At 36.7% G+C, this 22,482-nt stretch overlaps 1 pseudogene; it reads right to left on the reverse strand.

Annotated features, from left to right (window-relative positions):
- Nucleotides 1-17,577: 17,577 nt before the first annotated feature.
- On the reverse strand, nt 17,578-18,295 carry LOC125406684 (high mobility group protein B2 pseudogene; annotated as a pseudogene).
- Between the last annotated feature and the right edge of the window lie 4,187 nt (nt 18,296-22,482).

A 22,482-nucleotide genomic window follows, 5' to 3' on the forward strand; every position in this document is an offset into this window, starting at 1 on the left:
TATGTGTCTTGTGAATTATTTGAAGGCAGCATGCTTTTATCTTTCTTTAAAGAAGCAAAAATTCTAATACAATATTACAAAATTCTAAATATTTGAGTATTTTACATATTCCAATTCTCACTCCAAATAATCTTATGATAATTTAGGCCATGGGTCATTATCACATTTAGCTTCATCACTGGTGGTACACTAAGAACAGTCACCATGATCTTCCATCTTTCTAGCTTCACTATCTCTAGTGCTCCAGCTGAGACTTCCTTTTGATCTGATTGACCTTTGTCCCAGGTTCTGTATTTCCTCCTTTCAGGAAACTATATATAAAGGTGAACTCTAAGATGATTGATTAAGACCTCAGCAGGCTTTGAATTGTGGAATATGCTTTCCCCAAGCTTATTCCTGTCATTATCATTAAATTGAATAATTCCAATAATATTATAAAACATGAAACAATACAAATTCTAGAAATTTAATTTTTAAATCTTTAGTGACATTCACATTTGCACATATTTTTATAAATATTTATAATTAAACGTATACATCTAAAACTGATATATAAGGTTATTTCACACCAAAATAGAGTTATTTTCCTCTTCGAAAGTCAGAAACTGGAAAATCTCACAGAATAACATTAATAACTCTTTATATTATATATATATATATACATATATACATGAGATTCTGCGAGTTTCTGTATGATTCAGCATATTGCTCAATATAACCTGCAACATGAGATTTATCTGCATAGGTTTGTGTAGTTTCATCAGATTACTAGCTTTCATGACATATCTGCATTTGTGAAGATTATCATTGACTTTAATTGGAAAAATAATTTCAATATTTCATTGCTATTTCTTAAATTAAAAGTGTCAAACTAAAAGATTATTGAAGTGGTCAAGGTCCCTTTCTACTAGTTCCCTGTATATGTTGTTATTTGCTATACACAAGATCAGTTTTTGCATTCTCCAGTTTTCTAAATGTTGCACTTAATACGTTAAATCATTTTAGTATCTGATATACAGGAAGGAAAGTGGAACATTTCATTGACAGATCTTACTTGGCCCTAAATGGAGTAATTCTTTTTAAAACAAATGTTCATGTCTTTGTCCTTTTCTTTTTGGTTTTCCAAACACTGAGATCAATTTCTAACAATTTTGGTTCTAAAAATTTGTGATGATCAAATTTAGGATCAATTAACAAAATTGGTTGTGGATGAGAAAATAATGACCATGGAAAATGTAAGGTACAATAAAGTATATACACTGTAGGAAAATAAACAACAACAACAACGAACCCTGTTCATATTACCAGTGATATGAGGAGGGTATTGGTGGCAAAGTAGTGATGATGCCATGTTTTGATTATTATCTTTCGGCAGTTACTAAGGTTATTAAAAGAAAATAACAAAAGTTATTTGTTTCTGTACAAAGCAACTGAAAATATTCATATCAGAAAAATTTCAGAAATTTCTAAATGAGTAATAAAAATTCATAAACACTATTAACTAAAAAATTGTTCATTTTATTTCTTTTAAATGAATTGAGTATATTTTTAACACTGGACAGCTATATACATTGCACCAAAGTTAATGTATGTATTGTGCCAAAGTTAATGAAACATTGCCTTGATGCTCAAAACTATAGTGAGTGATATATCCAGGAAAAGAACAAGTAAGTCTATTATAATGCTCATTATGCCATCTTTTTTTACGTGAATTTAACATTTTTCTTTTGTAACTCCTACCAAATAATATAGCTCTAACTATATACTAACAGCTTATCTTTCATGCTCAAATTATTTTTGAATTCATGTTTTGTGTTTATATCTTAAAGACCAAAACAAATTTTCTACTGATGAAATAGTAGAAAGCATTAGAAGAATCAAAAGTCACATCACTAGATTAAATAAGATCCCAATACTGTATTTTTAATGTGGGTTTCTTTATTTAAAGACAGCACAGAATGATTTAATGATTATTGGGATGGAGGAAGTGAGGATATTATAAGAAGTATGAACATTAAAGCATATATTTATTTATTAGCTAGTATGACTGTTTTATGTACTTATGTCTACAGTTGAAAGTCTTGTCAGAAATATAACTTCTGAATCTTTATTTAATGTCTCAGTTGTTATGAATGTTAATGATTTTTTGTGAGAAAAAATGAATTAAGTGAATCATGGATGACACATTAACCTAAAAAAATGAATTTTCTTTTTAAAGGTTTTATTATTTTTACTCATTTAAGGTTTGTGTGTGTGTGTGTGTGTGTGTGTGTGTGTGTACTTGTGTGCCCCCACATGTTTGTGAAGATAAGTCGAATATTTATCCAAGTCCTTTATTTCTTATATAAGTTAGGTTGTGGAAATTGAAGTCTGATGACTATGCTTGGCTGCAAGTGCTTTTTATCTGCTGAATCATCCACCACACCTCAGGAATTTTCATTTCAAATTTACTAGAAGTTTTGTTTTTAAATTAAAATAGTTTTTCAGTATTGTCTACTTAAAATAAATTTCTAATCCTTACTCCTAATCCTTAGTAGCACATTTTTAATGAGGGCAAATATGAGAGAAGTTTAAGTATAATAAAAATATAGTGTATGAAATTATGAAAGGATTAGTAAGAATTTTAAAAAGATTGGGCAAATTTCAAAGGTCTAGCCTTTATTTTATTTTATTTTATTTTTTAATGAAGAGCTATATGCAATGTACAGTTGCTGAAATTTGGAGAATCTGTCTTCTTCAAGATGATGTCCTCTGAAAGATCACATATGTCCAAATGCAGATCCATATCTGAACATTTAAGTGACTCAGCAGATTATAAGATTTTAATATCTTTTGAATTTATAATTTTGAATTTTTATGTACTTTCTTTGCAAAAATTCTCTTATTTTAAAAGCAGTATGTATACAGATATTTCCCCACCAAAAAAAAAGGACATTCATATAATAAGCTAAAGTATTATTTAGGATTAATTTTAAGTACTTTGGGAAAAATTAATAGGGTATCAAGTAATTTTTATGAAATCACATGTTTTACTTAATCTAATAACAGAAATATGATGAAACAACTCACAGGAGTCATGCTTTTCTTGGAAAATAAATATAACACATAACGCAAATATCAGCACATCACAATGTCATTCTTCAGAATATATGAAGTTTGGCTCATTATCTAAATTATCTAAAGGTGCACAGGATTTCAAAACACTTAAATTAATAACTTGATCATATATGCCAACTCATATTTTACTAATGGAATATGTATCATCTCCATTAATGTCTATCTGATTACTAGTTATTGGAAAATAAGACAAAATTATACAACAGAGTTCTCAAAATGGGTCCATATATAAAAAGTATGCTGCAAATACATTGTGTTTTTTGAAGAGTATTAACATTTGTCTCTATTATATACATAAACAAAAATAATAGTTTTTTTCCTATATTTTACAAAGACTTAATGAAGTAACATAACCTAAAATTTACCAGGCTCTGAAGAGACTGTAGAGTCTCTTCTTTATCAAGTTCAATGCCTGAAAAAAAATTCTGGTTTGAATGATATTTTCAGCTATCAACATTTAGTCTCAGTTGCATGTACTCAAGAGTTATTGCAACAGGCATGGAAACATTCACAGAGTAGGTTTGAAAAATGGACATAGTCATATTGTAGTTAAATCATACCAAGAGGTAAATATTCAGCTATTGAGAATCACTGCCAAATATTTTTTTGATTTATTGCAATTAGATTGGGGACTACCCTAATTGTCATCATAGAACTTTTACCCAGTAACTGCTAAAAGCAGTTTCAGTGATCCACAGTCAAGCACGGGGCCAAGCTCCAGGCATCCAATTAAAGAGAGACAGAAGGGAATTTTTGAGCAAGGGAAGTCAAGATCATGACAGGAAACACTGGCTAGTCTTTTCTGTCCAGAAACTTGATATGTAGGCCAGGCTGTCCTCAAGTCAAAACTATGACTGTTTCTGCCTCTAGAGTGCTGGGATTAAAGGTTTATATCACTACACCAGGATTAAACTTTCATTTAAACATTTTTTACCTGTTGGAAGCTTGACTGGGTAGATCATGTCCTGAGGTCACCAATCCCTTTATTTTATTTAATGTCATGCTTTTCATTTATGCATTTATTTACTTCAACATGGGACTTAGGTCCATTTTGCTTCCAGGTACAATGATTCTTTCTCTTTCCCACCTGCTAGCTCAGAAATAATGCCATAGAAACTTCTTATTAACTATGAAAATTTAGTATTACCTTGTGCTTGTTTCTAACTAGCTCTTATAACTTAGATTCATGCATTTCTATTAATCAATGTGCTGTCAAGTGACATATGGATTGTTTTTTTCTCCTGCATGTCCAATTGATTTACTTTCATTATTCTCAGATGTTTCTCTGCCCAAAAGTCCTTCCGATATGGCCTGCTATTGGTTATTTAGACTTTATTACATAATCACAGTGGTATATTTATACATGGTATAATCAAACATCTTATAATATCCTATTGCTGCATTTTTCCTCAAATTGTACATTTTGTGACTTTTCTTTCTCACCCTCTTCCTGTTCATTATAAATCTTCATGAAAGTAACATCTAATAACTACCAGACGGCTTCAATATTAGGCTATTCTGAAATTTCACCTGCCAATGCAATTAATATAAAACTCTTCAACTTATTCTCCAGAAGACTTTTTGAATAATGGCAAAAAGCACTCACATTTTTTGTCAAAATATCATAGGAATAATCTCTAGGATACATAATACTATCCTTCTTATTATCAAGGAACCCATAGTGCAAATCACTCTCAGTGCCACTCTCTTTAATGATACAACTAGTAGGGTCCAGTAAGACCTATTTAAAGAATTCAGTGGTTTTTCTAATCTAGAGTCCCAAGTCCACAATCATCACAACAGCAGCAAGGTTAAGCCTATCATAATAATACCAGAGTCCCTGGTACCATATTCTATCTGTGTTAGTTAATTTATGTGAAGAGACATCATAATGATGGCAACTCTTATAAAGCAAAACATTATGACTATTTTAGAGTTCAGAGTTTTAGTTCATTATAGTCTTGGTGGGAAACATGGTCGTTTATAGCCAGACAAGGTGCCAGAGAAGGAGCTGAGAGTTCTACATGTTGACCATAAAAGAGAGGAAGACTGAACCATTTGACCTTGTTTGAGCTTCTGAGAAACCAAAGCCCATCCCCATTGACACACTTTTTCCAGCAAAGTCATGCCTACTCCAGCAAAATAATACCTCCTAATAATTCCATTACTTTGGAGCCTATGAAAGCTATTTTCTGTCAAACAACTCTGCTTGCAAGGTTTCATTATAACTCTACATAAGAGTAACCAAAAGTTGCCAGTTAGTTGACAGAGTCAATACTAGACTGACTTGAAGTCTCTTTTTCCAATTCCATTAATCAAAACTACTTCAATTCCATATCATGCAGATTTCCTGGACAAAGGCAGATAACAGTCACATTATTTCAAAAATATCACTTAGGCCACTAATTCTCCTCTGAAACCTGTTGGTTAATGCTGCCATATTCTACTTTGTTATCTGCACTTTCTTTTATATTCCTACTAGTATGTCACATTACCCTGCTTAAAACCTTGAACCAGTTTCATTGCTCAAATTTCCAAAAATCTATATTCTGCAAACAAGCCACATTGTCTTTTTTTTTCACAGCAATTCCCAGTACCCTGTTACCTTCTGTTTTGGGTAATTTTCTATTGCTGTGAAGAGACATTGTGACCATGGAATCTCTGATAGAAGAAGGCATCTCATTGGAGTTTGCTAACAGTTTCAGAAGTTTATTTTATTGTCATTATTGCGGAATCATGGGAATAAGCAGGCATACATTTTGCTGGAGAAACAGCAGATACCAGAAAGAGAGAAGGGAGAGCCATTGAGCCTGGGTTGTGCTTCTTAAAACATAAAGTACTCCCCTTCATACAGAAACAGATGACAGACTAAGGAACCTTCATGGAAACAAACTCCCATTTATATAATTTTCTCCCAGATTTATAGCTTTTTAAAAGCTATAATTCATTTAGAAGTCCAATAGTGTATCCCTTTTGCACTGAGTGTGGGGTAATTACATTAGTTGGAGACTGCTCGCTCATTTCCCAACTGTTCAAACCTGAATAATCACACAGAAATTATAATAATTACAACACTGCCTGGCTTATTAACTTATGCTTCTTATTAACTAACTCTTAACATCTTAAATTAGTCCATTTCTATTAATCTGTGTATTAACATGAGTTTGTGGCTTACTCATAAGGATCTGGTGTCTGTCTCCTTTGGCAGCTACATGCCATCTCTTTGACTCCATCTCCTCTCTATCTGTATAATTATTCTGATTTCCAGCCTGGCATAATTCTGCTAAAACATTTACCAAAAGTTTAATTTATCAATCAATAAATAAAAATATATATAGAAAGACATTCCACATCATCTTCCCCTTTCTGTCACATTAAAACAGAAGGCTTTAAGGTTAACAATAAAATTACATATACAAAGCAATAATCAAGAAAGAATTATAGTTACAATATTATTTTATTTATATGTGGTAAATTAAGGAAAATACTCCATCATCTATTGTATGTTTAATTTAAAGTTTCATATATTATTTGTCTTTTACCATAACTAAATAAAAGCATACCTTTTACTATTTGTCTTCAACTATATCAAGGACCCAAGAAAAATATAATATTCCTAAGTAAACTGTAAGTGCAATAAGCAACTTCTAAAACCCTAGAATTGACAGAGACATCTTGTTGCCTAGGCACCCACTCAAGGTTCATCTGTAACATTGGGGCATTCATCTTCTGTCTACAGGCCCATACTGTCCAGCAGACTTTTCTACACATCAGGAAATTTGAAGATCTCTTTTGCCTTGCAATGGCAAAGTTCATCAGTTGCTTTCTTCTGTGCTCTGAAGAGTGTCTGGCAGTTATTTTCTCAGTGAAGAATGGCCCTTGAATGACCATTGTATCCTTTGAAAAGTTCAGTAGTCACCTTTCTGTCCAGAATGTCCAGTTTATACAGTATAAATATACATTATATTTTAAAATGAGCTACACAAACACAATACCTTAAACAAGAGCAAAAAAACATACACAGTATAGCAAAATTGACTTTAAATCTATATCACTAGACCAAGATCGATATCAATGCCAATTATCCATCTCTATATCACATCTCCCTTATTTTTTTAAAAGATGAGAATGATTGTGACCATTAAAGATTTATACCTAACCCATTTAAACAATAATTTTAAAAATTTGGGTTTTGTTTTATCCAAACTGCTTCTTGATTTTTGTTGGGTATAGTTCATAGTCACCATTCTTGTGTCCTCTTCCACCAAACCACATTAGCCTGGATAGAATTTTCAGGATCACATCTTCTGTGGAAACAAAAGCAAAACCTCTTTTCTAAAGTAACCTATCCTTAGACTCAAATTTTGAAGTCAAAATACTTTGAAAATATATATGTTTGTTTAGCTTATCAGTCCTCAGTATCATATATCTCTCTGTAATCAACAAATTCAAATGTTAACAATCCAAACTTCTATCTATTTTCCATCTTTGTGTGGGTTTTTTACTATTACTCTCTTACTCTTTAATATTTACTTTATTAACTTTACTCCTTTAATCTATGACTTTTTACATGCTTTCTTCTCTCTCATAAACCCATGTACATTTATACAACACGGTGACCCACTAAGAGGTCTTTCTTTGTCTGAATTTGCCTTTACTGTATATCTATTGTCCTTTTCTGACCAGGAGATTTTTTTCTGTTTGTTTGTTTTTATTTCTGATTTTTATTCTGATTTTGTTGTTGTTTTTATGGGGACAAGATTTCTCAGTAGCTATGGAGCCAGCCCTGGAATTTGCTCTGTAGGCCAGACTAGCCTCAAACTCACAGAGATCCACCTGCCCCTGCCTCCTGAGTTCTAGGATTAAAGGTGTGCACCATCACCACCTGGCCAAGAGCTCTTATTTTTAAATGCTAAGTGGGCATAGCTAGGATCAGCTATGTTGCCCTGCCTGTTTGCACCACCCAATTCAACATGGTAGTGGTGTGTTCACCACCTCTGTGAGCCAAGCTCACTGCCCCAACTCCAGGCATGCAGTGGGTCTACGTTGCTATTAAGCAAGTTGTAGCACTCTTCTCACAAACCCTAAGTGCTCTGTAGAAGGACCTACTGAAAAAAAAAACAGAGCCATTTATACTATCAGTACAAACTAGGAAGCTGTTTCTTAAAGTAGCCATATATCTGTTTGCAGACAGCAAACAGAACCTATCAGAAAAAAAAAGAAGAAAGAAAGCAAACTGTGGCTACCAAGAAGCTACACTTGGCTCTCATTTTTGTGGGTCTAGAAGATCTCTTTTATTTTCTTAATCTATTTTAAGTCATATGTGAATCCATGCCCAAGATGTTGGGCCCCATTTTGTAAGCAAAGATTGCTCATTGATATCCCAGTCCCTCTGGCCCAAATAATCACACAGAAACTATATTAACTACAAAATAGCTTCGTCTTTTTTCTCAAGCTTCTTTTCAACTAACTCTTACTTCTTAAACTAATCCATTTCTATTAGTTTGGTCATCAGCATGAGGTTGTGGCTTACTGGTAGAAATCTGTTATCTGTCTCCTTCAACAGATATATGGCTTCTTTTTTACTCCACCTACTCTCTCTATATATCTCTGTTTGGACTTTCACGTGGTTTTATTCTGTTGAGTCATTGGCAAAAACAGATTCATCAACCAATAAAGTAACAAATTTAAAGGAGGACATCCCATACACATAAAGTGTGAGGCAGAAGTTGTGCTTCCAGGGGAAAAAAAAATGACTATCCTTCCCTCAGCAGCCATGACTTGCTATTAACTCTTAGTTAGGCTTGATGTGCCTTCAGCACTTTTCTCATACACTGATACATGGTATAATTTTGACTGACATGATTGTTTACAGATATTGTCTAGGTAAGGAAGGTTACTGTAAATTCCTCTGTGCAAAGACAACAAAATATTCAGAATACAAATTTTCACAATATATTTTTCTTATCTGTTTTCTCTTCAGTTCTCCATCTCAGAAAAAAAAATGTACTCCAAGTTAGCTCCAAGATACTTTAGATTTTCCTTCAGTGCTAAGGCTAAATAACAGGGAAAAGATTCTTTGTCAATTTACCATTTGCAAAAAGACTAGATGCATTTCTTGACCTTGTGGATATTTTCTAAACTAATCATCACAGTGAGCATATCTCTTGGACTTGATGATTTTCTTTCCTTGTAAAATGTTTCCCTAACTCTGGGCTTATTTTAAATGTGGAAACTTATTTTAAATGAAATTCCTCCCAAAATATGTGACTAGCGTTTCCATAACCAAGGTATAAAAAATTAATTACTTCTGCTTTTTATTCTTCCTGACACTTGTCGTCTTTTGACTTTTCTGTGTGTGGGGGTAATATCCATTTTTATAGTTACAAAATGAAAATCTGACTGCTATTTGATGTTCATATCCCGTAAGCAAGTTATATAGATAACCAGTTGATCTTTATTTTATACTTAAAACTCAGATCAAAATTAATTTTGAAGACCTAAACTCACAAAGCTCAATAGCTTTATTCTTGATACTTTCTTTTATGATATTTCATCCAGAAGAAATAGAAAATTTAAGTGCATCCACAATAAAATTAAATTTCTGTTCAGCAAATGACAGAATCTTCAAAGCAAAAAAGCCCATGGAATGTGTAAAAAACATTTGTAAACAATGTTATTTATAAGGGCTATATATTTCAAGTAGTTCACTAAAGAAATTAATTTTCAAAGGCCAGTAATCCAACCAAAAAATTATCAATGTAAAAACTGATATCCATCAGTTGGTCTGGTGTTTAGCTTATAGGAAGCTCTGGCTACATCCAAGTACAGCATAAAAAATACACTTTCTATAATGTCCATTTTGAAAATAGATGATTATGGGTCAGAAGTTCATGGTCTCACTTCATTACATAGGAAGACCAAGAATATCCTAGAGTATAAGACATCAAGTTCAATTTCCATTTCCTTTTTTATTTTATTTTGACAAAGTATCTGGAGAAGCATTTTTATTTCACAGGAAGAAAAATATTTCTTGACTGAGAAATTCTACATACCCTTAGATGCTAATATAAATTCAGAAGAACCAAAATAAGACAGAAGTAGATATTAAATATTCACAAAGAACTTGTCTTGCCTCTTTTTATTATGTTTTGTTATTGTTATTTCATAGTGCAATATCCATCTTGGACTTTCTAATAACCGTGAGTGTTTTATTTCCCCTGACGTTTCAGAAAACTAGTACACTTTGTGCTGAGTTTATGAGATTCTAAATGAACTTAAAAGAAAGTTGCAGACATTGAAATCTGATGATATTTGTGGTATTCTGACAATAAATTTTGTTCAAGTAGGCATTGGAAAGTGGCTGCCTACTGTTCTCTTCTATCAGAGAATGTGTAGTGACATTAAAAGAAAAAAATCCATTGATATGTCAGCTTTAGGTGTTACTGCAGATCTTTTTTGATTTTTGCTTTGCTTTTCATAATCTTTTGTGTATTATCCCTTTCACTCATGTACATTTTATTCAATTTTGTACTATCTGATCCCCAACACAGTAAATCTATATTCTCTTTCCAGGGTTTGAGTATTGATTCATCTTTATTCTTGAAAATTCAGATGAATCATTCTGATATTTAGACTTTCTGAATCCAGATTTTAATTTATAAAAAGCTCACTTTTATCTCTATTGATAATATATTATTGATAATAATAAATACATATAAATTTTAGGTGTCCTGGAGCATATATGACCTTGAATGACAAACTATGCACACCCAGAGAGAAATCTTGACACATTTCCACTTATTCTCCAGAATTTATCCTCTACAAGTATTACATCATCAAAATTGTGATCATTGTCATGAGTATAGCTTCCTAATTCTATCTTTTATTGAAAATCTTTCAGAAATGATACCATAATCAAAAGTAAAAAGACTGTTGATATCAGTGTCTTCAATTTCCAAGATGCAATGCAACATGCTTTGTAAATGTATATTGTGAATTATCTAACATCTTACAAATATTCATGCTCAATAAGTTAACTGTCTAATCTAAATCTGGTTGTGTTATTTTAAAGAAAATTGTACCAGCTCAACAGCATAATAAATGTGCCTTGCTACAAAATTATTTTTAAATTGTACATATAATAATTTCCTTGACAACAGCAGATCATTTCAGAAGATGCATTTGCTAGGAATATTTTAATAAAAATTAACAAGTTTCTTCGTATTTTTTTATTACATGCAGTCTTATTTTAAAATAGGACTGTTCCAGTTTCCTGTGTTGGATTAGTGTCTTGGACAATGGGAAATGAACATAAAAAACAGCATTTTCTGTATTTCATAATAAATTTTTCTTAAAAATTTCATTACCTAAGGTAATGAAAGGTACATTTTGAAATCATTACCTTTGCAGTCAAATCATATAAAAAATTGTTTGGGGAGCATTCATCTGTAGGCTTCCTCTTTAAAACTCACACATCATTGCTGGTAGACAGAACACATATCCTTTCAACATCATTAAAGGGTTTCTGTATGCACCTATGCAGAAAATTGGGGTGGATGTGGTTTACTATTGATGGAATGGGTAAATAGTATTATTTTGATCATCCTTTTATGTTATATTCAAGATTCTTATGGATTTGTTGATGCATTTTTTTGATAAAGTATCACCATACTCATGTTGGCCTTGAACTTACAATGTCGCCAGGGTTCTTTCAGTGTTGTAGCAGTCTTCATGCTCAGACTCTGAAGCGCTTGATTTTCAGGTAGGAAATGCTTAGCATTGTCTCATTTTTCTGCATGACAAAGATATTTTATCACTTGATGACATCTGTTTTAAAACATACATATGGCATTCTTCAGCTAAAACAATTATGTGAAAACTTGATTTCCTTTGTGAAGACAGAAAAATTAAAAAAATCAATAGTTTAAGACTGCATAATCTGACAAATTGTATTAACTATTTCTCTAAAACACAAGTTGTTTTCTTCATATTTAACTCTCTCACTATATCATTGGCACTGCTTGTTAAAACCTTTAATTCAAATATATTAAATGCAGAATTTCCACATTTTTTTATAATAAATCAGACAGGGTACATATTTTATTGTAAATTACCTTACCAATAAGAAGATATTTCTTTTTGTTTTAACCATATTATGAAAGGCATGCTGTCAGCAATCTAAGTGCAGTTAGTATTTGTAATATAAAACTAAGTAATTAATTAAAAATCTAACTTTATTTTTAAACTTTGGAGAAAATTTCCATCATTCCAATGAGTACAGATTTGTATTAACATTCTATTTACTTCAGTCACCGTAATGAACCTAAAATAGCTGCAAACATGTAGTGCTGGCATTAATGACAACTAAATGCAACACGATATGTATTTACACATTTTTTCTATTGCTCAAATAATTCTATTTCATATGTACTCTGAATTTTTTAAAATATGACTACCTCTATTTAGTATCTTTTCTAGTTTTAATTTGAATTTTATATTATTCCTGCTTAATGAATATATTGGGAGATGACCAAAGTGCTTCTAATAATACTGGAGACTAAAGAAATTTAATTGTTTTGTACGTAAAGTCAGCTAGTTAGCCGATTTTGGATCAAACTTGAAGTTAAACACAGATAGTTCCCCTCTTATTTCATTCATTTAACTTTTCTGTCTATACAACCAAACTACATCAGGAAGACACTTATACAAATCAACTATGGAAAAGTTTTTGATATTATCCAAATGTTAATAGATAAGTAATAATTATGTCACATTACCTTCATACTGATATCTCAAAATATGAATTTTTAGTTTTAATTATTAAGAAGTAAAATATCAATTATCGTATATTTCATATTTAGATAATTAAAAATAATATATTAAAATAGACTCATGTAATCATACATAAAATGGTTTTAGTATATCATCTCAAATATTAATTTTAAAAACAACAACAAAGGAAAAGTGGATTGTCAGACTAATTTCAAGCTATTTAATATATGCTATATTTTAGTAATTTATTTTTTGAAGGAAGCATTGATATTAACTTTACAATGTTCTCAATATTTATTAAAACAAGTACTATGAGCGTAATTCCTTCGCCACCTGGAAGGCTGCACTTCCGGGTTCTGAGGCCAGTCCATGTACCCCAGGTGCACATGCATGAGTTGCCCGCCATCTGAGTCACCAGCATCTGATGTAGAAGCCCCCAAACGCAGGCACAGGGCATAGCGTCACCCGTCATAAACTTCTGACATAGATACGTCTTTCCTCTCATGCACATGTGCTGAGAAACCTTTAAAAACTAAAGGCACCATTCCCACTGCCTCTTCTACCGCTTATGTTCACCATCGTCCCTCCCCCCCCCCCCCACAGCTCGGCCACACAAATCTCCTTAATAAACTTATACACGTGGATTTGTTTGTGTCTTGTGCTTTCTCCTCATCTCCAGAGGACATTTTATTAATGCCAAAACCTGGGAGATTCGCCCACCGGAGGCTTCCATCTCGGGGCCGGAATTTTCAGCTTCAGGACCTGCACCTATGCCTGGGACCGAATCACAACAACCAGGGATCTTCTCGACAGCAACCCACATGTTCCATGTGCCTGAGCGTGGCCCCCTCCGAACAACACCGGCTTCTAATAGTGAGTGTTCCCATTTCAGCCAGCTTAACAGTTTCCTTAAACCCAAGGAATATCTGTTGTGCTCCCGAAACCCTCTGGTGCTCCTAGAGACCGGAAGAATGCTCCCAACCAAGGGTCTTCAAGGCCTCGGTTGTTCCTTTCACTGGCATTCAATTTCAGCTTTCTCCCTTTTGCTAAGTTCGTGTCTGGGACGGTGCAGCCAGTGGCCAGCCCCTAGCTCGCCCGTGGCTGAAGGCCCAGGGTCCTTTAGTTCTTCCTCATTTTCTTATTTTCATTTCTTTTCTTATTTTCCTCTCGCCATAACCACTGCTCGGAGCGGCCCTGGCTTCTCTGATTTCTGCATCACATGACCAGATACAGCTGGGCCATAGCACTCCACTCATGGACTGGGGACACTCGCCCACTTGTCTTGAGTGTTCGCACCGATCTGCATCTTGCCTAAATGGAGAGCTGTTCTCATTGTAGGCATTGAGGTGTTGCTGTTGATGTGGTTTTTTTTTTCCACGGCCTTAACCATGGGGAGAAAGCCTTCTAAGCCTTTCAATCTGGCCTCCCCGCTGGGATGCCTTTTAGATGCCCTATAGCCTCATGCTTTAATGCCTTACTTACAGACCTCCACACATATCCATCTTTGTAAAACAATTCCAATATCTTAATCTTATAATCTCACTTTCCATGACATTTTTATGATTTTATCTAATAACCTACTTCCTGAGGAGCGCAGGCGAGTTTGGGAGCAGGGCAGACAACATGGAGATGAGGTTCACCAGACTCTTGCCTCCCACCCTCCTGGGGCAGAGAACCACACTGGGATTACAACAGTCCAGGTGGGATTTTGGCCAGAGACCGATTTTTGACTTATCTCCTAGCAGGCATCCATAATGCTGCCCTCAAGCCACTAAATTATGTTAAACTTTCAGAAATTATTCAGGATATGAAGGAAAATCCCTCCACATTTTTGGAACACCTTACAAAGGCTCTGTTACAGTACACTAATCATGACACAGAAACCACAGAAAGTAGGCAGTTATTAATGACCCATTTCTTTAATCAGTGTTATTCAGACATTAGAGCCAAGTTTAGGCATTTGGAGAAAGGACCCTTAACACCGCAAGTGGAAGTCCTAGAGGTGGCTTTTAAGGTGTACCATTTGAGAAATGACAAAGCCCGCAATCACTGCCATGTGGTAGCCATAGACGCCTGACCGGCCAAGGTGACAGACCGCCCAAATTGTGCCATTCGTGCTGCTCCCCCACCTCCCAGGGCACGCGAACCAACAGGTCTGTGTTTCAAATGTGGTCAAATGGGTCAATGGGATCGAGGATGCCCTAATCCTCATCTTTGTCCTAGGAGACCTTGTCCAAGGTGTCACTGGTCAGTAGATTGTCCTTGTGTGCATAGTCGCATGGAGGCATCAGACCTGGAGATTTCCCAAGTTGACCTATTGGGCTTGGCCCTGGATGACCGAAGGTGCCCGGGTTCTGGTAATCCGATAGCCACTGTCATCTGTAATCAGGAGCCACAGGTATTTATTACAGTATCAGGACAGCTTGTTTCCTTCCTCATGGATACCAGAGCAACGTACTCGGTTCTGAGGGAATTTTGGGGGCCTACCTCTCCTTCTAGCTCCCCTATTGTTGGGTAGGGGGCCGACTTATTTACCTCAACAGACTCCAGCACTCAATTGTGTACTTAGAGGCATTTATCTCACTCATTCATTTTTAGTTATGCCAACCTGTCTGGTGCCTCTCATAGGAAGGGATATTTTATCAAAGGTACGAGCCTCCATTTCTTTTGCTCCTCCCATTCTCCTTATGCCAGACTGGCCAGTGACCCCGCTCCTCCTTCTCCTAGCTCCCCAACCTTCTGACACTAATGTGTCTTTTCCTCTACCAACCTCCCTGGTAGACCCCCAGGTCTGGGACACCTCTGTCGCTAACCACCATTCCTCCTTTGTTATTCAATTGCAGGATCCCACGAAATATATTACCCAAGCTCAGTACCCTCTCTTTCCAGAGCCTTAAGTGACTTAAACCTATCATTTCTGACCTTGTAAGGAAAAAGCTGCTTTGCCCCACCTCTTCTCCTTTTAATGCCCTGTGCTTGCTGTTAAAAAATCTAGTGGAACTTATCTTCTGGTTCAAGACCTCTGACTCATTAATTCTGCAGTGGTCCCTTTTTATCCGGTCGTTCCTAATCCTCTCACCCTTCTATCCAATATTCCTCCAGGAACCTCCCACTTCTCAGTTCTAGACCTCTAGGGTGCTTTTTCTCTATTCCTCTCAGCCCTCAATCTCAAAACATCTTCGCCTTCACATTAACTGATCCTGACACTAATTTTTCCACACCTCTCACCTGGATTGTCTTTCCCCAGAGATTCCGGGACAGCCCACACCTGTTTGGTCAGGCTTTGGCCTCTGACCTGCTCTCAGTGTCTCTCCCTAAATCTAAACTCATACAATATATGGATGACATTTTACTTTGCAGCCCATCACTGGAGATCAGCAAGATGAATACCTCCGTCCTTTTAAATTTTCTGTCCAAAAGGGGCTATAGAGTCTCACCCTCTAAGGCTCAGCTGTCTACCACTCAGGTCGTTTATTTGGAATTAAGTAAACCCCAACCCAAAAGGCTATCACTCTAGACAGAAAAAAACTAATTCAATCTCTTGCAGTTTCTTCCACCAAAGAAGTTTTATCATTCTTACGAGTGGCTGCCTTCCAGCGTTCCTAGAGTCCCTCTTTTTCTCTCCTCGCCTGCCCACTATATGAAGCAGCTCTCGACTCTCTGCATGAGCCCCTTCTCCATCCTGTTATCAAACCCTTCCAGAGACTCCAGCAGGTCCTCATCCAGTCTAGAGCTCTTCATCTTCCAGATTTGACTCACCCTTTTTTCTTTATGAAGCAGAGAAGGAGGGATATGCCCTTGGGGTCCTAGGACAACAACTGGGACCTTCTTTTGCACCTGTAGCATACCTGTCAAAGAAGATGGACTTCAACACTTGGGGCTGGGCACCCTACATATGTGCCTTGGCGACTGCTGAGCTTCTTATTCATGAGTCAAAGAAACTAACATTTGGGTCACACACCACTGTCTTCTCCCACCGTAATCTGTCCCATCTCTTAACTTACAAAGGTTTACAAACCCTACCCCATTCCTGAGTTCTTTCCCTCCAGATGGCACTGATAGAAGATGCCACACTCACATTCTAATGTTGCCCACCCCTTAATATCTCAAAGCTCCTACCTCAACCTAATGTTAATGATTCTCCATCTCATTCATGCATTGAGATCCTAGATGATCTACTGCCCCACCCCTCACGTATACAGGAGGACAAACTGTCCCAGGCTACTTTTACCTGGTACACAGATGGTAGCTCCTTTTTATGTGATGGGACCCGTAGAACAGGCTATGCCATAGTATCAGATACTGAGATAGTGGAGGCACGAGTGCTCCCTGATAATACCACTGATCAACAGACTGAGCTGATAGCTCTCACCCATGTCTTTCAGTTAGCAAAGGGACAATCTTTTTTTAATATACATTATTTTATTACAAATTTTTTAAAAAAATAACAAGAGAAAATGCAACATCCTAAAAAAAATTACTGGTAATACAAATTCCTATGTATGTTTGCTGTGCTACCATAAGAAATTAAAGAAACCATTAAATATTTAGGAACATTCAACATCAAAAGATTTAAATTTAACTGTATGTTGTAGCCCCCCAAAAGCTACAAACTCCTTTTTTTAAAAAGTATTTTCTCTACAAAGAATCTCGTCATCTATACAAAAAAATCTGTACAGTTTTTATACTGAAGCTTATGATGAGCTCCACTTGAATTTCACAATCTTAGCAAAATAAGTCGCCTGAACACATACACTCCACACATTTTAGGACAGCCATTTATTCTTCATCCTCATATTCTTCCTCATCATCTTCAACTTCTTCCTCCTACTCCTCCTCCTCTTCCTCATCTTCTGGTTCATTCTTCTTCTTTGAGCCTGTTGGCCAACCAGGACCCTTCTTTCTTACTTTGCTTTTGCCCTTGGCACAGTATGCAGCAATATCCTTTTCATATTTCTCCTTTAGTTTAGCTGCCTTCTGCTCATAGTGTTGTTTATCTTTGGCAGACTGTTTAGAACACATTGCACCCAATTTTTTTGTAGTATCTCCAATAGACAGACCTGGGTGTTCACTTTTGATCTTTGGGCAATGTTCAGAGCAAAACAGGAAGAAGGTCTTTTTGAAGCATTAGGATCCTTTTTCTCTCCTTTCTTATTACCTTTGGGAGGAACGTAATTCTTCATCTCCCTGTCATACCGAGCTTTGTGGCTCTTGGCCAAATCTTCGAACTTAGACTTTTTCTTAGCAGACATGGTCTTCCGTCTCTCGGAGCACTTCTTGGAGAACTCAGCGAAGTTGACCGATGAGTCGGGGTGCTTCCTCTTGTGCTCCTCGCGGCACGATTGCTGAAGAAGGCATATGAGGACATCTTGCCCCGCGGCTTGATGGGGTCTCCCTTGCCCATCGCTGATGATGGCCTGGCGTCTACCTGGCGTGAGCACGTCCCTCTGAGACTGACACGGACACTTCCTTCCCCAAGCTCAGGCAAGAACTGGCTCCTGGCTACCACAAGCCTCAGCCTCTTGTTTTTTCCAAAGGGACAATCTTTAAATGTTTACACAGATTCTAAATATGCCTTTCATATCCTCCTCTCACGTGGCTATCTGGAAGGAGCGTGGGCTTCTTACAACAAAAGGAAGATCCATAACTAACTCAGGTTACATTACGGACCTGTAAAAAACCTCCCATATCCCCAATGCTTTAGGAATTATTCATTGTTGGTCTCATCAGACTGACAGTTCCATTATTTCCAAGGGAAATAATTGGGCTGACCGAGCAGCTAAATCAGCAGCATTCCAAAGCCCAGACTACCTCAATCACCCCAGGAAGTCCTTACAGTACAGCCCACATTCTCACAGACACCCCCAGATACCCAACAGATCCTGTGCTACCTACATCAGCTCTTTCACCCTAATAACAAAGCTCTACTTCATTTTGCTAAGGCGTACCTCCAACCCCTGAGGATATAAAGTTCCTAAAGGTTATCAATGCCTCCTGTCAGATCTGCCAAAAGTCAGATCCCAAGACCAAATACCATAGTTTCCCTTTTTCTACCCACCAGGCCATGGGTTCCCTTCCAGGAACTGACTGGCAGCTGGATTTTACTCATATTTCCACAGTCAAAAGAGTAAAGTATCTCCTGCTTTTGGTAAATACAATGTCTGTGTGGGTTGAAGCATTTCCCACCATTAATAAGAGGGTCCAGACAGTTTCTGATGTTCTTCTTCGAGAAATCATTCCCCGGTTTGGAATCCCAACCTCTCTTCAATCAGATAATGGCCCTGAGTTCACTTCCCAGGGTTTCAAAAACTTGTCTAAGGCTCTTAACATTCCTTGGCATTTCCATATCCCATACCACCCTCAGTATTCAGGGAAAGTAGAATGAACTAACCACTCTTTAAAAGATGTTCTTGTTAAAATGTCTTGCCTCTGGCCCTCCTTAGGCTTAGGGCCCTTCCCAAGAGCCCCCTTTTAATCTCACCCTTCAAACTCATGTATGGACAGCCAGTTTTAATCCCCACCCTCTCACCTAAAGCCTCTCCCCTTCCTGATCACCTGCTTACTCCCCTACTATCTCACCTATATTTTCTACTGTGGGATTTTACCGACCACTCACAACCTCAACCATGTGCTCACCCATGCCCACTGCCGATTAAAATAGATCAGGTATTATTTTCTTCCCCAGGTCAACGTCCCTCACCCTTTTCCCTTAAATGGCAGGGCCCCTCAGAGTAATTATTTTGACTCCCACAGCTGCCAAGCTCGAGGGAATTCCTCACTGGATTCACCTGTCACATCTAAAACCATTTACTCCTCCAGCTCAAAATGACCCCTCATACACAGTAACTCAACTCAAACAGAACCCTGTTCCCTCAGGGTCCAGAGTACACCAAGTTCAGCTTCCCTCACTCCAGGTCAAAGAAAATAAAGTTCCCATCTTCATTCAACTCTCTTGTGCCAATATACTCTCCCTTCTTCTCCTTTTCCTATGTATAACTTCTCCTATACCTCCAATGTCATGTTTAAATTTCCAAATAACCACTCAGCTGTTGTTACAGGAATCGTCATCAGACATAGAGCCAAAGGTACAAAAACTGTCAAAAGCCCAGGTGGTAAGCAAAATCTCTCCAAGTTCCTTAACATAGCAGGTGCAACACTGACTGCAGCAGTGTCTCCTGGATGTTTAGGTAATGCCATAATACCCTCCATTATCCTAATCACACACGGTTAATATCTCTAAAATTTATTTCTTTTTAAGACGTTTTGTAAGCTCCAGGGAGCCAGATTGACCCACCTGAATGGACCAGACTCGAGAGGAATAAGTATCATTTAATTTTTTATTATCCCTAAATCCCCCTCCAGCCACTATTTAATTCTTTTTCTGTCATTCTTGGTCTTGGGAACCCCTAGACCCCCTTTCTTAAACTTCCTTTTTATTAAATCTAATTTTTTCCTCTCATAAACATAATTTTTATCTTTCCAGCATCTTACAAATTCCAAGCCCTCAGATGACCCAACTCCTCAAAACCGAAGAAAAGCAGTCTTTATCAGCCATCCCAGAATGCCAGTAGAAAGGATGTGACCAGACAGGATGCACTGGACACCCCAAACACCTCGAAGCCCGCAAAGTCAGCAGCAAACAGTTATGAGAGAGCTGGCTAAACCCCCATTCCCTACCCATTAAGATCTTTACTCCCCCCCCCCCCATTTTTACAATAAGCCAAAGTGTGAAATCTAATTCCTTAGCTGCACTTCAGGGTTCTGAGGCCAGCCCATATATCCCAGGTGCAAATGCGTGAGTTGCCCGCCATCTGTGTCACCAACGTCTGATGTAGAGGCCCCTATACGCAGGTGCAGTGCAAGGCATAGCGTCACCCGTCACCCGTCATCATGGGCACATCCTCATGCGTGAGTCGTCCACCATCTGCATTAACAGCTTCTGATGTAGAAGCCCCCGTGCACAGTCACGGGGCATAGTGTCGCCCGTCATCAGTGTCTGACGCAGATACATCTTTCCCTTCGTGCACATGTGATGGGAAACCTTTAAAAGCTAAAGGTGTCATTCCCACGGCCTCTTCTACCTCTTCTGTTCACAGTTTTCCCCTGAGCTCGGCCGCACAAATCTACTTATTAAACTTATACACGTGGGTTTGTTTGTGTCTCATGCTCTCTCCTCATCTCCGCTGGACATTTTAATGATAGGTTGATTTTTTTGTTCAGCTTAGTTTTATACTATATTCTAATGCTTTAAATGATTTAAAAACTGAAACACATTCTGAGAGATACTAAATAACAATGTAACATGATTCCTTCTAATTTGGAAACAAAAATTTAAGAAATTCCTTCATATTTTAATATTGCTACATATAATTTGAGACCCTATGTAATAAATTGTGTGACATACTCAAACACTAATTCAAAGTATTGACTTTAATGAATATTTGGTTCTATTCAATTTATGCAGTCAAAGCATATTCCATCAGAAATTATAATTCATAATTATTAGTTTTTGAAAAATTAGAAAGTGCATTTTTATATACCTCTTGTAGTTTCTACAGATTTTCAATTGTCTTTAAGAATTATGTAGAAGTTCAAGTTTCTTAATGGAATATTTATTGTAAACATGCTATTTTTATTTTGATCTCCTCTCAGAAAATATTATACACTTGGTAAACCCTTTAAACCAAAATTGTATTGATGAAAGTTCTGAGGGAGATAGAGTTCAATTTCCAGTCAGGGAAAGACTTGCATATATTAAAGGGATGTAATCATTTCCCAAACTGTGTCTTGGATGAGGAATTCTTTATAAGAAAGAGGCACTGTTTAACAGAAGAGCAATAAAGAGCAAGCAGTTTCTATCTCAAAACTTTTTTTTACTAAAGCATTTGTTTAATAATTTGTGAGGAAGACTCGTGTGTGGCATAACATCTCCTTTAGTTATTTTCCCCACTTGCCAATTAAGTTTCGACATGTCTTGATAGAGAGAAAAATAACCAAAATATGACAAATACAATCCTTTGTGAACTGATAATTAAACTTTGTTCTTGTGAAAGACCCCCAATTTGGGGAGACTCTCACTCGAGCCTCGGGAAGACACGAACCCCCCCAGTAACTCACGAGAGACCGTCCTTGCTGCAATCACACGAGGTTTAATGACAAGACAACAAGACGGGAACCAGTGCACTGGGGCCGAGACTCATAACCCACGCAGGGGAAGAGTTCGACCTCGAGTGACAGGGAGAAGTAGTTTTTATAGGAAGAAACCACATCGCCCAGTAATCCGATAGGGGGGGGCAGGGAGGATGTCATAGAAGATTCCGAAAATTCCAGTGATGATTACAAAGGGGCAATTCCCTGCCTCTCAAGATCATTCTCAAAGGTCATAATCAGCTAGTTCCTATTCCAGTGATAATTACTAAGGGGTGACAATTACTAGGGGGAATCTCTTTGTCTCTCAAGATTACTCTCAAGATTACAATCCACCTTTATCTTCAGCTAGTTCCTGGAACCCTGGAACTGGTTAACCTTAGATTTCTGATTCTTTCCTACCTGATAGATTTTTGGCTTTATTTTCCTGTTAGGGGGATCTGG

The sequence above is a fragment of the Myodes glareolus genome, chromosome 5 (genome assembly GCF_982192425.1).
Source record: "Myodes glareolus chromosome 5, mMyoGla1.1, whole genome shotgun sequence".
In the NCBI taxonomy this organism is placed as follows: Eukaryota; Metazoa; Chordata; class Mammalia; order Rodentia; family Cricetidae; genus Myodes; species Myodes glareolus.